Source organism: Dermacentor albipictus, chromosome 4 (assembly GCF_038994185.2).
Source record: "Dermacentor albipictus isolate Rhodes 1998 colony chromosome 4, USDA_Dalb.pri_finalv2, whole genome shotgun sequence".
Lineage (NCBI taxonomy): Eukaryota > Metazoa > Arthropoda > Arachnida > Ixodida > Ixodidae > Dermacentor > Dermacentor albipictus.
Genome location: NC_091824.1, coordinates 61340098 through 61355520, shown reverse-complemented (window position 1 = coordinate 61355520; position 15423 = coordinate 61340098). Strand labels below are relative to the sequence as shown.

The 15423-nt window shown below is 46.1% G+C and overlaps 1 long non-coding RNA gene across 2 annotated transcripts in view; it reads right to left on the bottom strand.

The window, feature by feature from the left end:
* Positions 1–15423, bottom strand: part of LOC135896421 (uncharacterized) — an 80347-nt gene that overhangs the window by 59677 nt on the left and 5247 nt on the right. For both annotated transcript variants that reach the window (XR_010562699.2, XR_010562700.2), the window contains exon 2: positions 13062–13161. This is a non-coding gene — a long non-coding RNA (uncharacterized lncRNA). The remainder of the gene's footprint in view (positions 1–13061; positions 13162–15423) is intronic.

Genomic DNA, 15423 nt, shown 5'->3' with positions numbered 1-15423 from the left:
ACTTGCTCGCTTAACTGTTTGGAGTGAAAAACGCAGGAATTTCAAACCGCCATACAAACAGGGATTCCCGAGAGAGAGTGCATTCGCGCACATACGCAAAAACACGTCCAGAATAGAAAGCTATTCACTTCAAAACTACATTTATTCATGCAACTAATGTATCATGTACACTAGGGAAGACGAGTAGTAACGACAGAGAAAAATAAGGGTAGCAAAGCACACTTCCACAAAACCACATTACATGGACGCAAGGTTGCCGCAGGCGCGAACTAGAGGATCGCTTGTCACAGACACCTGCGGCTTACTTTTGTTGCCGCTAACATTCTCTTGGCACCAGGAATTTCTCCAACAGGGGCGCGTGGCTGTTGAGTCGGATTGCATGAGGTCCTCCTACTCTTAGCCACCCCGAATCTATCGTACAGGCGTGCGTGCAGGCTTCGAGGGCGCGGTGTCGCCCGCCAACGGCAGTTAGAATAGTTCCGTGACACCTGAGGTAATTGCGCTGTGCCGAATCGTATGCCATATATGACAGCCTGCGTGGCCAAAAAAGACATATCTCGCTGAGGCGAGCGCAGTTGGCTCAGAGTGCGCGGTGTCGCCAGTCACCGACACCTCTGGGTAATGTCGTTACCCGTGAGGTGCTCCTGCGCTCCGCCGCCCGAATCGAATCACTCACTGAGGCGTGCGTGGCTATTGGCTCGGAGTGCGCGGTGTCGCCAGTCACCGACACCTCGGGGTAATAACCCGTGAGGTGCTCCTGCGCTATGTCGCCCTCAATCTCTCGTGAAGGGGCCCGTGCCTATTGCTTGGGATTTTTACGTAGCTTCTTGCGTGCGCATGGCAGAGCCACTGCGATGCCAACCTGGTCCAAACCACTGTAACTAGAATTAAGTTGCAGGTTTTAAAGGCCTCTGTGGTACGAATCGTTTTAATAGTTCGTCTACAACGACAACTGTATGTGATCCGTTAGCTTATCCATTTATACATAACGCTACTAAGGCTCAGCGCCAAGTACGTTGTGTCACCTGATCCCAGAATCGGGCTGTATTGCGAACGACGCCTCTTCAAGTTTCAAAAACATGACCAAAAACATGATCTACCACTGGAACCGTGTGGGTAGATGCGTTCTGCACATTATTAAGGCGAAAGCCTTACACGACTCATGGGACGAAAGTTTGACCGTCCGGAATCATTGCACCAACATTGGGGGTCGAACACACGACTTTTGGCGTTAGTTACGGCAAAGTGAATTAACGGATAGTCATTTAAAGCACTCGAACCCACGATCTCTGGTAGGAGTCGAACCCTCTACCTTTGGTGGGAGTCTAACCCACTCAGAGACATGGGCGAACCGGCCATATCTCCAAGTGGGATTCCAATTGACATCGTGAAGGTGAAGAGTCGAAGCATTACCTTTGGTATTAAGGCGCCGTTAATAAAGGTAAGATTAATTAAGGCACTGGAACTTACTACTGTTTCGGTGGGAGAAAACAACTAATGGGAAGTAGCAACGAATTATAATGAAAATGTCAAGTAATGTAATGAATATTTCATGAGCGCGCACGCTTTCACCTTCATTCTCATTAACGCACGCTAAAATGGGCGACTTTTCTCAACTGTGACATAGAAAGAAACCGGCGCGGAAATCCAGTCATTGACCTCAGGTACCGGATGCTACCAGCGCGCGTACCGCAGCGTCATACTCAGCACTAGGAGTGAGCTCTGGTGCAATTGCGTTGCCTTTGACCATTGTGTCGAGCTTGAGGAGGCTACTGCGTGAACGAGCGACTCTCTAGGCTTGTGAAGGCAACCACTACGTTGAGGAGAGATGGAGTCCTCGGCGACTTGACAATATACTAGAGAGAGTGCGGTACCTTTCAATAAATGTATTGCTTAAGAAAGTTTACACTCGGAAAGGCGATCACTACGCTAAGGAGAGCTGGACTGACCGGCGTCGATGTCGAAGTTCGTGGGCATATCTGGGCAAGGAAGTGGGTGTCCTAGCAAATATTAAAGGAGCCTTGCCACTCCTTTCTTCGAACCAGAGAAGATACCAGAGAGAGTTTGGCGCCTTTTTTAAAATTGTGCTCATTAAGAAAGTTTAGGAAAGGAAATTATAATTTATATTAAAGTCTAGTAATACTATTTTTAACACAATGTACTAATAATAGCACCGATTTATAGACAGCAGTATTTACTTCCTTTGTTTTATTCTTAAAGCGTTTCTTCTCAACTCGGGTGGCGCTGACAGTAATGTACTTTCTCATTTACCATATTGAATGCGTTTAGTATTCCTTGCGAGTTCATCCAGTCTGCAGTAATAATGCGAATGGCATAATTTGCTACTTCAACTGTTTTCAGCCTGTCCATCCATCCATCCATCCATCCTGCCTCTTACGCCAACCCGTCATCCAAGTCGTCTACCTGCTTGGTCCACTAGATATATTTGCCCCTGGTTGTGATGCCGCCATGGTCATTCTATTGTCATTGCAGCGTCGTGATCTTACTCGCGTCATGGCATCGTTATCGTTTACGCCTTTTACCCCGACACAGTGGTTCCAGTTGTCTAATAGCTTGGGCCACTAGGTATGGACTGGTGGTCGTGATGCCGTCATGGTCATCGCATAGCCGCCATTCCAGCTTTGTCATTCGACGCTCCTAATGTCGTCGTCGTCACGGCATCGTCGTCATACCGGTTTCGCGATGCAGTCATTGTCATGCCATTGTCATCATACACTAGTCATCATCACATTGCCCTCACGCCGTTGTCAAGGTATCGTCGTCACTGCATTCTCGTCATACAGCAGTCGTCATGCATTCTTTGTCAAACCGTAGTCAGGATGCCGCCGCGGTGGTTCTATCCTCATCACTGCAGCTTCCACATCCGGCTTTCGTCATGCCGTCGTCATACCGTTCTCGTACCGTTGTCGCCATGCCATCCACGTCACACTGTCATTTCACCGTCATCATCGCTTCAGTATTGTCATCCATTGTCGTCATGCTGGCGTCATTATACACCTTGGCCAATCTATCGCCGTGATTCCATGTTCGCCAATCTATAGCAATGATTTCATTGAATCCTGATAATGCCGCCGTTGTTATGCCATCATTGTCCCTTTGTCGTCGTCAAACAGACGAAATCATGCATCTGTGTTCATGCCATCGTCATCATGCCGTCTTGATCATGCCATCGTGCGGTCGTACCGTCGTGGTTACACCATCTTTGTCATACAGTCGTCATCATCTCATTGCCCTCATGTCATCGTCGTCACGTTGTCGCCGTTATACCATCGTGATAATTTAAGAATCGATATCTTATTTTCCTCACGTCGTCGTCGTTATACGTCTTTGTCGTTCGATCGATATCATTCCTCCTTCATCAATTCACCTTCACTGCGTCGGCGTCATACAGACAGCGTCATGCTTTCATGCTCACGGACGGCATTGGTAAGCGAGTGCCATAGCAATGTGGCACGATGTCAGAGTATGTTGCAAATAGTAGAAGCAACGAAGGTCTCAGAATTTTGCTGTTTTTTGGAATAAACTTGACTTCACCAATATGGTCTGTCGCTACATTGCTAGAATAGTATTCGCATTACCGTCGATAATCATGGCGAGATGAGCGCTTGTGTCATTTTTTTGTCTTTTTTTAGTTTTTGTTTTAATTGCTACAAACTGCAGTGGTCTACCCCATGACATCGAATAAATGACCAGCATATGTGCGTTTGCAGATACCACAAATATTTCTTGCGTAAAAGAAAAAAAGCGAGGCTACAGATGGATCTGTGTATTTCATGCGTGTTTGTCCTGTATATTTGCTTATTTTTCTAGATATATTTACGTGAACTCAACACCTTTAAAATGCCTCGCCATTGATAGGCTTCAAGGAAACAACATTTATTTGAAATGGAAGCAAAAATTTCTGGTACAAGTGAGCAAAGTCTGGCTACTTAGGCAGCACCAGGGCCATTAAAGAACCAAGAAACACGGGCGATATCACTGAACTGCTACTTTAGTTATAAAAAGGACTTATATGCACACATGGCTGAAGGATATTACGGGTGCTCAACCTCATGTCTGTGGGTAAACGAATAAAGTAACGTAACGAAGGGGAAAAAGTTCTGGTTGAAAACAACGTTGAAAAGTGAGAAACGAAGAGGAAAAGGTAGAGAGCTCAGCCAAGTGCATGGTTGGTTGGCCGCCTACACTTGGGAAGCAGAAAGGAGGAAGAATACGTAAGATGAAAGAAAGATAAAGAAAAGAATAAAGAAGCAGACATTGCGAAAGAAACTATAAGGCGAAAGGAAATGATGCTATTTGAAAACGATGTATAAAGCAAACTAACAAGCATAACAAGAACAGTCGGGAACGGCTACCAACCAAAACGGCAACAGTTAAAAAATTACAGTTGATATGGTAATAAGGAGATGGCGGGTGACAAGTCATGGAAAAAAATATAAAGAATACATAGTTGTCGATACATTTCATCTCCTTCTCAAATAATAAACTCAAGACGTGCTTTTTAAGAGTTTTAACGAGTAGATTCGTTACGTAGGGCATTCAAAAGTACAAGTTAAAACTCGTTAAAAGGAGTTCTCATTCAATAAAATAAATAATTCGTTAAAAAGAAGAATACGCAGTACGGTTCATGGAACCTTGTGCGCAACCGTCGTCTTTAGCCTATGGTTGCTGATTCAATATTTTGCAAGTGGACCTTGTTCATATGTGCGTTTAGAACAGCTGAGATTGTGGATTTCAAATACTCCACGAATAATGGCAGGGTTAGCAGCAACGTTAGTACGTGGCGTCCTCTGCTGCGGAATAATCGCAACAAATCAAACTTTTTTTTTTCTTTTCCCCGTTTTGGAGGTTCATCGACAGATGGCCCAGGCTGTCGGCTTTATTCCGTTAAGGCGCCAAAACTCGAATCGTGGAGCTGCCGGTATTAAAATTTTGCTCAGATTTATGGATATCTCGGGGACCAAGACAAAACAGCCGGCTTATTGATGCTAACTAGCAAAATAAGTGGGACAAAGCGCCAAAACATGACTTATTTCTTGCTGTTCGGCATGACATGACGTTCGGTCATTCACCTTTATTTTATAGGATGCCCTTCGGATGCCACTGACTATCACCGGCTGCTATTGCGACTGGTATTGCGCATCTACTTGCACAAACGCGACAAAATGACAAATAATGTCAGGGTTCCTAGGAACGAAAATTCTTGACTAGAAAGTGCCTAAAGAAGGAGCAGGTGGCCAACGTCTTGAGATTTAGACCAGAGCCATTAAAGGTTCTTTTTTTTTAAGAGCTGCAATACGGAACGATTGCATTGCAATTATACAGCATGGTACCGCATGAGATTAATATATTTAGCCAAGTCGTCGTTACTTGTCATGACAGCTTATCGCTTTATAATAGCTAAACGCAAAGCGTATGTGGTTACGAAAGGGAATATATTCTACAGAAAAAAATCATGGAATGTATGGCAATGGCACTAATGTCACGCTTCTGGCACATGGTCAGCGAAAATAAGCTGTAAAAGATAGTGCAAGTATAGAAAGCATTGTGCGACAAACGTAAAACTTCACTTTTCTTTAGTCATGTATTCAGTCAAGGCATCACGGAATGAATCGTAGTTAGATTGGCTTGCAATGCTGTCCGGGAGCGAATTCCATATTCTGATAGCACGAGGAAGAGCAGAGTAATGGAATGATTTTGTAGACCCGTAAAGGCGGGCATAGCTGAAATGATTATAAAGCCTATGTGACGTGGAGTAGGGTCGTTTCAAGCATGCGGGTGTTCGAGTGGAGCGAAGGAATTTGTGGAACAGTGATAAAAGGGCAATGTCTCGGCGAGTGCTCAAGGATTGTAATGAAAGCTTAAGTTTTATTTGTGTAACACTAGACTGGTAGCTGTAATCGTTTATGATGAAGCGGCTTGCTCTATTCTGGATCCGTTCTAGCGTTTCAATTAGGTATTTTTGGTGAGGGGACCAAATGGGAGATGCATACTCCAGCTTGGGACGAACGAGAGTTAGGTAAGTAAGCTAGCTTGCGAACATTTGAAGGAACATTTCGTAAGTTGCGTCGCAAGTACCCCAATGATTGGGAGGCGTTAGCTGAAATGGGCGTGATATGCTCTGTCCAAGAAATATTTGATGTGAATACAGCCCATAGATACTTATATCGTGTAGCTGTTGTAACAGTGTAATTGTTAATATGGTAGGGATACTGTGAGGTTGCCGACTTCCGGGTAAAAGACATTACTTTGCATTTTGTGGTGTTTAAAGTCATTAGCCATTTATTGCACCAGTTATTGATTTGTTGAAGGTCTTGCTGAAGAACGAGATGATCATCTGAGTTTTTAATTGGGCGATAAATTATGCAGTCGTCGGCGAATATTCTGATGGTGGAGGACAAATTTTGAGGTAAGTCGTTAATAAATATTAGAAAAAGCAAGGGACCGAGGACGCTACCCTGTGGTACACCAGAAGAAACGTCTGTTACGGAGGAAAAGTAGTTATTTTCCATAGTAAACTGCTGACGATTAGACAGGAAATTTCGGAGCCATGACAATGTAAGACAGTCCAATTTAAGTGCGGAGAGTTTTGATATAAGGCGACAACGTGCGACACGGTCGAATGCCTTTTCGAAGGCATTCGACCGTGTCGAATGCCTTTTCGAAGTGGTGAAGAGGCTCTCAATGGAATCATACCAGCATTTTGTGTGTATTGAAATTCAAAATTTTATTAATATTACAAACATCTACAGCTTACTTCTGTTAATTCCACTCCATTTATTTCGATTTCGATTTCGATTCGTCCCGACCAAAGGTCCCGACCGCCGCCCGTACATTCATATAGGCCGAAATCTTCGTTATTTTGATCTCAAACCTGGCCTTGGGCTGATATTTCAAAATTGACTGACCAGCTTCGCCTCGTTAAAGAACCAATTCATCTTATGCGGTGAAGCATACCAAAATTATTGCACTAAAGCATACCAAGAATAGAAAGGTGCCTTTGTCACGGGACATACTACGCGTTCCTTAATTATGAAGGCGCTCGCGCGCCGCTTCCGATCACAGTAAGAGTACATAGACGCCTAATAAGCATACTGGGAACCATCCAGAGCTGTTCGTGACGTTGCTGTGACAATCTGAGCCCTCTTTTCACCCACCATACATGCCTCGTATATGAGACGGTTAACGGCGGCCAGCAAACGTTCCTTAATTATGCGTCCGCGCCCGCGCTGTGCACTAAGAAGCAGAGAAAACCCATCTGTGTTTTGGGAAATCTAGCGGAAAAAAGGTGGCAAGATACAAAGAGATAATTTATTATAAAGGCAGACTGTTCGGCTTGAGCTAGCATGCTCTGGCCTGCTACTCTGAACAGAGGAAAAAGGAAACGGGACCACGAAGTTTGGTGGAAGATGATGCTGAGGATAGGAAGATACGCACATATACACTAACACAGTGGTTTCCTGAAATCCTTGGCTCTAGTCCGGTGGTCTTCAAGTACGCCAGTACGGCCCTTGCAGCTATTGTTGCTACAGTGCAGTCAAGCATTGCGGACACAATAGCCCTTCCAGACAATGTTTGCCTGCCAATGTCTATTAGTGCAGGAGCCAGCGCTTTGCGCTGTGATACTTTGATAGGGCACTCGCAAAACAGACGATGGAGAGTCGCATACACTTGGCTGCGTTCACAGTTCGGGTTGTTCGCACAGCTGATAAGATGTGCAATAGATAGCGGCGAGTGAAGGCGACGCCCAGGCGAGTTTGTCGAAGCATGCTTCCTTGGCGTCGCCTGACTTTAGCCGGGAGGTGAAAAGTCCTGCCAGTTTATTTCCCACAGGCCCTTGTACTGATAGTCTGGTTGAGCCCACTGATCTGCTCTGCAATCTCGCCTGCGCGCAGTCAACAGAGTCTACATCACTTCGCGAGTATGGGATCTTTACGTTGACGGCTTTTATAAACAGCGATTCCTGCTTGCGCATTAGCTGGCTCGTTGCTGGCCAAACCACACTGACTAGGTGTTTATTCCATGGAAGGGAACTGAGTTTCTGTTCTTCTGGGCAATATCAAATATTTATAGCACATTTAATGCACGAACATCATACTGGCCTCTTTTCCAGAAAGAATCGATGGTTTGCAGTGTTGACTTTGTGTCAGAAGATATTGTCCAAGTACGCGGTATCAGGCAGGAGAGAAAACGGAAAGCTTCTTATATTGCAACAAGTTCTACAGAAGTTGAAGACGATTTGTGGCCCAACTTGTATAGGCAGTATGCGCTCAGCTGAGGGACCACAACGGCCGCGGTCTAGGCGCACGAAGTACCAAATACGTCTGTGTATGCGTGCACAGAGCCATCGTATAGCCCAGCCAAATGGGTCGAGGTGAGTGTAAGGGTCACGCTACTTCTTTGTGACCCAGTTATTTGTAGACGTACTATTTTTCTATGCAGTGTCCATGGTGGCACTTCAGTTATGACGGTAGGCGCGAAGCCTGAGGGAATGATATGCCTGTGAGTAGTGAGATATCTTCAGTAGGTGCAGCTTGGGTAGCTTCCTTGGATTGCAGACTATGGATGGTGTGTATGTCGAGTCAGCAGTTGCAGCTGAACTCGAAGTGGCTTCCAATTTGTCCAAACTTCAATTGAATTGGATTATTCTATGGTGCCGGAAGTACATGTACACCGTGGCAGGCCTACGTGTATTCGCAGAGCTGGGAACTGAAAGCTTTCCAACGACTGAAAACAAGTTGAACATATATTGGAAAGCACAGGCATGCTGTATCGTATACAAGTGGCCCGCAAACAACGCCTGATATAGCTGCAAAAGACTTTGTTAAGAGGGTCCTCATCCTATTCCAGCGCCAACATCAAGAACGCGTATAGAACTTCACAACTTGGTCCGCAGTGCACTGTCGTACTTCGACCACGATAAGTTGCGGTCAACGACGAAACCTAAATATCTGCAGGGATCAAGGCAGTGATCATTGCTCGTCAGGGAATGTTGGATACCGTGCCATTGATTTCCTTGTGAATGCCGCTGCTGCACGTTTTCCTGTGGGAAGTTGCAGGCCTTGAATGCGCAAGTATTTCGATGTTATGGTTGTGCCACGTTGTAGTGTTGCACGCATTTGGGGACGCGTTTCTCCAGATTCCTATATGCAGATATCGCCCGCGTATGCGCTGATGTTAACATTGTGAGGAAGCTCAGCTCCGAGGTCAATGAGCGTGATGTTGAATGACATAGGACTGAGGACCACACCTTCGGGAACTCCACGGCCAACATGGTGCCTGCCAGTCTCACCATCAGCCGTCGACACAAAAATTCAAATGCCTGTGCGGCACACAGCACATGAATAGCATGTTTCACAATGCTATTCATAACCAACTAGCCCAGCTGTCCATACTTAGCGATATACTTTCTAGTACCGGCGTTTGTGTTGTCTTTCTCGCCTCGTCCTTGTTCAAATGTGCGCTGGAACTATGTTTCACAATGCTATTCATAACCAACTAGCCCAGCTGTCCATACTTAGCGATATACTTTCTAGTACCGGCGTTTGTGTTGTCTTTCTCGCCTCGTCCTTGTTCAAATCTGCGCTGGAACTATGTTTCACAGTGCTATTCATAATCAACTAGCCCAGCTGTCCATACTTAGCGATATACTTTCTAGTACCGGCGTTTGTGTTGTCTTTCTCGCCTCGTCCTTGTTCAAATGTGCGCTGAAACTATGTTTCACAAGCTGGAGGAGTGGCTCCATAGGAGGTCCATTTTGGACACCACGCACTACAGTGTCTTCGCGGCAAAGTCTCTTCCCGTCGTTTCCCCGAGAACGATCTGAACTGTCTTCCCGGCGTCAACGACGAGCTGCGGCTTCTTCTGCGACTTGTCCTGCTCTCTAACCAGTGGCCTGCCGAACCCGACGTTGCCTGATGCAGCCGCACGCTTAGCTGTACGATTCGCTTCTTCAGAAGCGGTTCGTACCTTGCAAGGAGGTGCCATAACGTGTACCGAAGAGTAAACACACGTACCCAGACTACGTGGCGCACATGTCACGTCCATTGACCCGTGGCACGGTACGTTGCTATTGATGATGGTGATAATAATTATGGTGTATTGGCGTCCCCTTCGAAGTGGGGTGTTGACAGTCACCTAGCCTGCTTGAATTAAGTAGGTCCAGCTACATGCAGCATGAAACTGCTACATGCAACAGCTACAAGTCTGGACACCCGGTGGAACTTAACAGAACGTCAATGCAAAGTTCATACGTGTCGACGACACGCACCCCTCATGTCACATATCAAAGGACACGATACGATGCTAATGATGATGATAATAAGTTAATGGCATTCTGTTCGAAACGGGACGGTGACAAACAGTCACCTAGCGTACTTGAATTCTTCAGGTACGATATACATGTTTTTCATTATATGAATATGTATAAATCTCCATAATCTTCTCTTCATCCTAAAGATTTCTCTATCTACCTTGTACCGCTACCTATGCAACTGCTACATGGAGTGCCGCCTGGTGTAATAATATGCAAATCCAATGCAAAGTGCGCATGCCTATACGCTGCGCAGCACACATCCCACGTCGCAAGGCAAGTGGCACGATACGATATTAATGATGGCGCCAATGGTGATGGTGATGGTGATGTATCGGCATCCCATTTGAAACGCGGCAGTGACATGGTCACCTAGCCAGCTTGATTGGACAAGTGGCACGATACAATGCTAATGATGGGGAGGATAATTTATTGACATCCCCTTTGGAACGCGGCGGTGACATAGTCCCCAAGCCAGCTTGATTAATAAGGTACACAATATACATTTTTTTCTAGCAATCTTGTATACATCTCCTTAAAGGGTCACTAAAGAGAAAAATGATTTCTTTTGCACCTGTAAATTACTCCTCTATGAAACCAAAAACACCACTCTTACCACGATAAGACGCTTGGTAAACCAGAAAAAGCGCAAGAATGAAAGACGGGTGGCGACGCCCCATTGAAGCTCCAGCACCTGGTTGCTGTGACGTCATGGATATTGATGGCATCTTCCAAGGTCTACTTAATCATGTAGCGGTACATATTGAGCACATCTTGTTCTAAAGGAACCAAATATTAAACATGGCAAGTTTCGGAAATCTTTACTCGGCCAACGCGGCTAAAATATGAAAACATACTTTGGGATCCCTGACGTCACACTGACGTACAGGCGTCGGGGTTTCGGCGCGAAATTCAAATAGTGACACTTCGACCTTCATTTTCTCATCTAGTAATCAAACTATTATATTGAAATCACTGCCTGCAGGGTTCTCAAACAATTCTTCATTAGGCTGAACTGATTTATTGTTTCGCTTCAGTGTCCCTTTAAGCCTCCTTTTATTACTCAAACTTTCTTTGACTGCCCTGTGCCGCTACCTGTACATCTGTTACATGGCATTCTACCTAGTGTAATATTGCGCAATTGCAATTCAAAATATGCGCGTATCGACGCTACGAGGTGAGCATGTCACATACTGCGACTTCTCGCGCACCAGGACGCGTTTAGAGGGAATTATTGCGCTGCAATCTAGCAAGCACTGTGATAGCACTGTGGTAGCTCAGTGGCTTACTTGTAGCTTACTCTTTTCCAGTAGCTTACTCTGCCCCACGCAGCGGTACCGTGTTTGGTCCCGGTGGGAAGTGTGAATTTTTTTTTCTCATTCTGGGCGACAGCAGCTACAGACAATGCCGGCGGCGGACACCATCGCCAATGGAAACGGCTATGTGAATGAGTCCACAACAGCTTGCGTTGTAGAATGGCACGTCCCCTAAGGTAGCTAAACATCCATGCGTAGCGTCGAGTCGGCCACGTATGCCAAGGTCTTCAATCGCGCGAAGAATGGCCTCATGAAGGACGTTATCGTAAGCACCTTATATATCAAAAAAGATTGCATCCACTAAGTGCCGACGTTGTTTTTCCTGTTCTGCGCATGAAACGAGGTCAATAACACCATCTATAGATGATCGTCCTCTGCAGATTTCTTTCATAAAATCTGGCAAGGTGGCAGTTTTCTCCAAGAGCCATTCCAATCTTGACAGCACCATGCGTTTCATTACTCTGCCGACGTAGGTAGTTAGAATACAGCCCTATAGGAAGAGAGCTCGTAAGTGCACTTTCCTGGTCTCTAAAGGCCCCCTATACGGCTGCAATTCCAGTTGTCCAGAACTGTTGCCGTGTCCCACGTGTCATTGAAGAATCACAGAAGGACTTTCCGCGCTTCTTAGCGGAGATGACAGAGTGAAGAGTAGATGACGCCATCAGGCCCAGTGACGGACAAGAGTCTAGAGGCAGAAGTCGCAGTGTCGAGCTCATGCATAATGAACGGCATATCGAGGCTATCGTCACAAGAGGGCAGTGAATCGCAATATGAAAGCAATGTTTGTGAGGTGGACGTTCCCATGAGTAATTGAGAATAATTTTCAGCTACTTCCACTTCATTGCAGCCTTGTTTTAATGCCATGGCTCAGGAAGGGTACAATTGCTGCGTAGGTGTCTGAAGGCTCCATGCAACCTGCCATATTCTAAATAAGGTTTTCTTTTTTTCTTCCTTTCTGTCGGGGGCAGGGGGTGGGGGAGTCGACAGAACTACAAAATGTCCTCCAGCATTGCTTATTGAGTTTCTCGAGGTGCCGAGGTACCTGTCTTAGGGCTAAGCGTGAGAAGTAACTAAGTCTGATGGTGACTTCGTCCTCCTGTACTTTCGTTCCGCGTGGTTCCAGATTGCGAGGAGGTGTTCGTACCACGCGTCAATCTTATCTGGGTCTGGTCATGTTGACACTCATGGTCTTTGCAGTTGACGCTGACGCAATAACATTTTCTATTTCCGAGAAAAATTACATGCCACCGCACTAAGTATACAGAAAGGTTTGTAAAATTTGCCAGTCTACACAACGCACAGTAAGAGGAGCTGTACGGCATAACCCTATGTTCAATTCAGCGTGTGTACATGTCCACACAACGACACGTTGTAGAAAAACGGCTTCTGGAAACGAAAAAAACGTCGCTCACCTGGCGTACGATGCGCCGCGAAGTGGTGGACCCATCGTTGATGGACATCAAGCCTTGATTCAGCACAAAATCAGCCACATCCCTGCCGCGGGCGTTCGTCCTAGCAGAGCCCCACATTGGATGGTGAGCATTAAGATATCCTAATAACATGTGCAGACCAGGGAAGATTGGAACACGGAAAAAATATCAGAACAGTCTATGCGGCTTTGGGCGGGTACGTAACCATCGATTACAGAGAATAAACGTTGCTTATGTTTTAAAGCCAGGCGTATATATTCGTTACAGCTATGAATAATCACGTAATGTCTCAGGTAGGTTAAATTGTGACGCACACAAATCATCACTTTAATTGCATTTCAGTCGTCCCATTCCACTGTATTGCAGCAGATGGACGTACCCGCTCTTCAAATGAGTTGGCCATACTATCCTAGGAAAGCGCTACCAGAAGCCGTTCCAGCACGTTCAGAATTTGCACTGCTGCTTTGAAACCTGTCGTCGACAGCTCACAAAGAATTGCGTGTATTGACTTTAGCAGGTTCCTCGGCATGCTCTGGATATTCACAGGCTTACCTGTTGTTCTCAGCCATCTTTAGAGATGCAGTCCATGATGTACGGTAGATGATCTATCATTCCTATGGACACTGCGGTCGCGCTCGCGTCTGTGTTTCGAAGGGAGGCTGTGACGGCAAGTGGATGAGGCAGCTTCCCTGTCGGTCGAATTGTTCCGCACCATTTTCCCCAGGACGCTCTTTTGTTCCCTTATCTTAGGACAACCTTTCGATTTCGCTTTATTCCTGGCGGAGCAGTTTGTGCACTTCAGAGGAGCAGCAGTGTCGCAGTTGTCAATTTTGGAATGTCCACCGCTCCGAGAGCAAGTCATTCCACTCTTGCGCACTGCGCTGAAGTGCCCCAGCTAGCAGCACTAGTGACATCGCAAAAGCCGTGGCACATAAGGACGCACGGGATGTCTGACATGTCCATCCGTTATCTAAACTGGTAGAGCCTTAGAACCAAATATCAGTTCCATAAATCGAGACTGTCTAGAGCGGTGAATGGTCGCAATTCGGACTATTGACGTCAGTATATCTGTATGATGAACTTCAGCGCCTGGAGAACAGTCTTGTTTGTCAAAACACTGACAGTACGTTCTTCCTGCCGTTAATTCGAACCTCATTCGCATGCGCGGGAGCGACTCGCTCAATATGTTCAGTTAAGCACTGTTTGTGAAGGTAGTTCAAGTTGTCTGTTGTGGTAGTAGGTACAGTGCTCACGGAATGAAACGTGACAAGTAGCATATAGTAAAACCCTGCATATGTGCGAAGTACTCTATAGTAGCATGAGATGTCTCTAAGAATCTGCTCATCAAAGGGGACGCGTACTCCGATCTAAGTGTACGCGCCAAAATTACGCCGATGTGACAGGAACTGCAGCCGGTGTAAACGAACGTATGTACATTATTTAGCCCTAAATTGATGCGTTTCATTCCGTGAGCAGTGTACGTAAGCGATCGTGAAAGACTGCTTGTCGTTATCTATATCGGTTGCGAATCCCTTGAAGTTGACGCCCTTCGCAGCCTCCTTTTCAACTGACGGCTGGGGAACGTTCCGAAATCTGCCTCCGATTCCATCTCTTCCACCAGTGAGCTGTCGGAGGACTCAAGAGGAGCGTACGAGGAGTCGTCTCGGTACCCCATCTGCAGCCTATCAACAGGCGTGCCGTCACCCCAAAGCACCCTCCAGGGTGCTTTGGGGTGACGGTCTGCCTTCATGGAGGAGGACGCTGCCCGCTTGGCTCGATGAGTAGGCGTGAAGAATTCTCAAACCGATCCAAGGCACACGGAGATTTCCAACTAACTTCTTCCTTCTTCGGTAAGATGAAAAAAAAATAAAGAAAACTGCGAAAGTCACGGGGGCGTTTAAAGCCAAGAAAGAAGTGGGAGTGTGTCTGAATCTTTGGATTCCGGCCAGTAAACTTATTTCGGGTCTCAGCGCTCATACCGCGACAGGAGACGGCGCATGTGTGCGTCTAAATTAAGGAATACGCGCAATGTACTGTTACAGTAGCATCTTTTACCCTGTGGTATGCTTCGCCGCAGAATACCACTGTTGTGCGGCGAAGCCAGTTTTAAAAGCAAATACTGCCAAATTAATCAACTGCGTGTTTTGGCAATTCGACCCGCAGGATAATTCGTCCACTTTAGTCGGTCCCGTCAGGGTCGAATTAGAGGCAGTCGACTACCTTACTATGTGCGTGCGTATATAGCGTGGGCCTTTGGTTAGCAATCTTCTGTTTTCTATCTCTCTCTCTCACACACACACACATGTGTGTGTGTGTGTGTGCGTACGTGTGTGTGTGTGTGTTT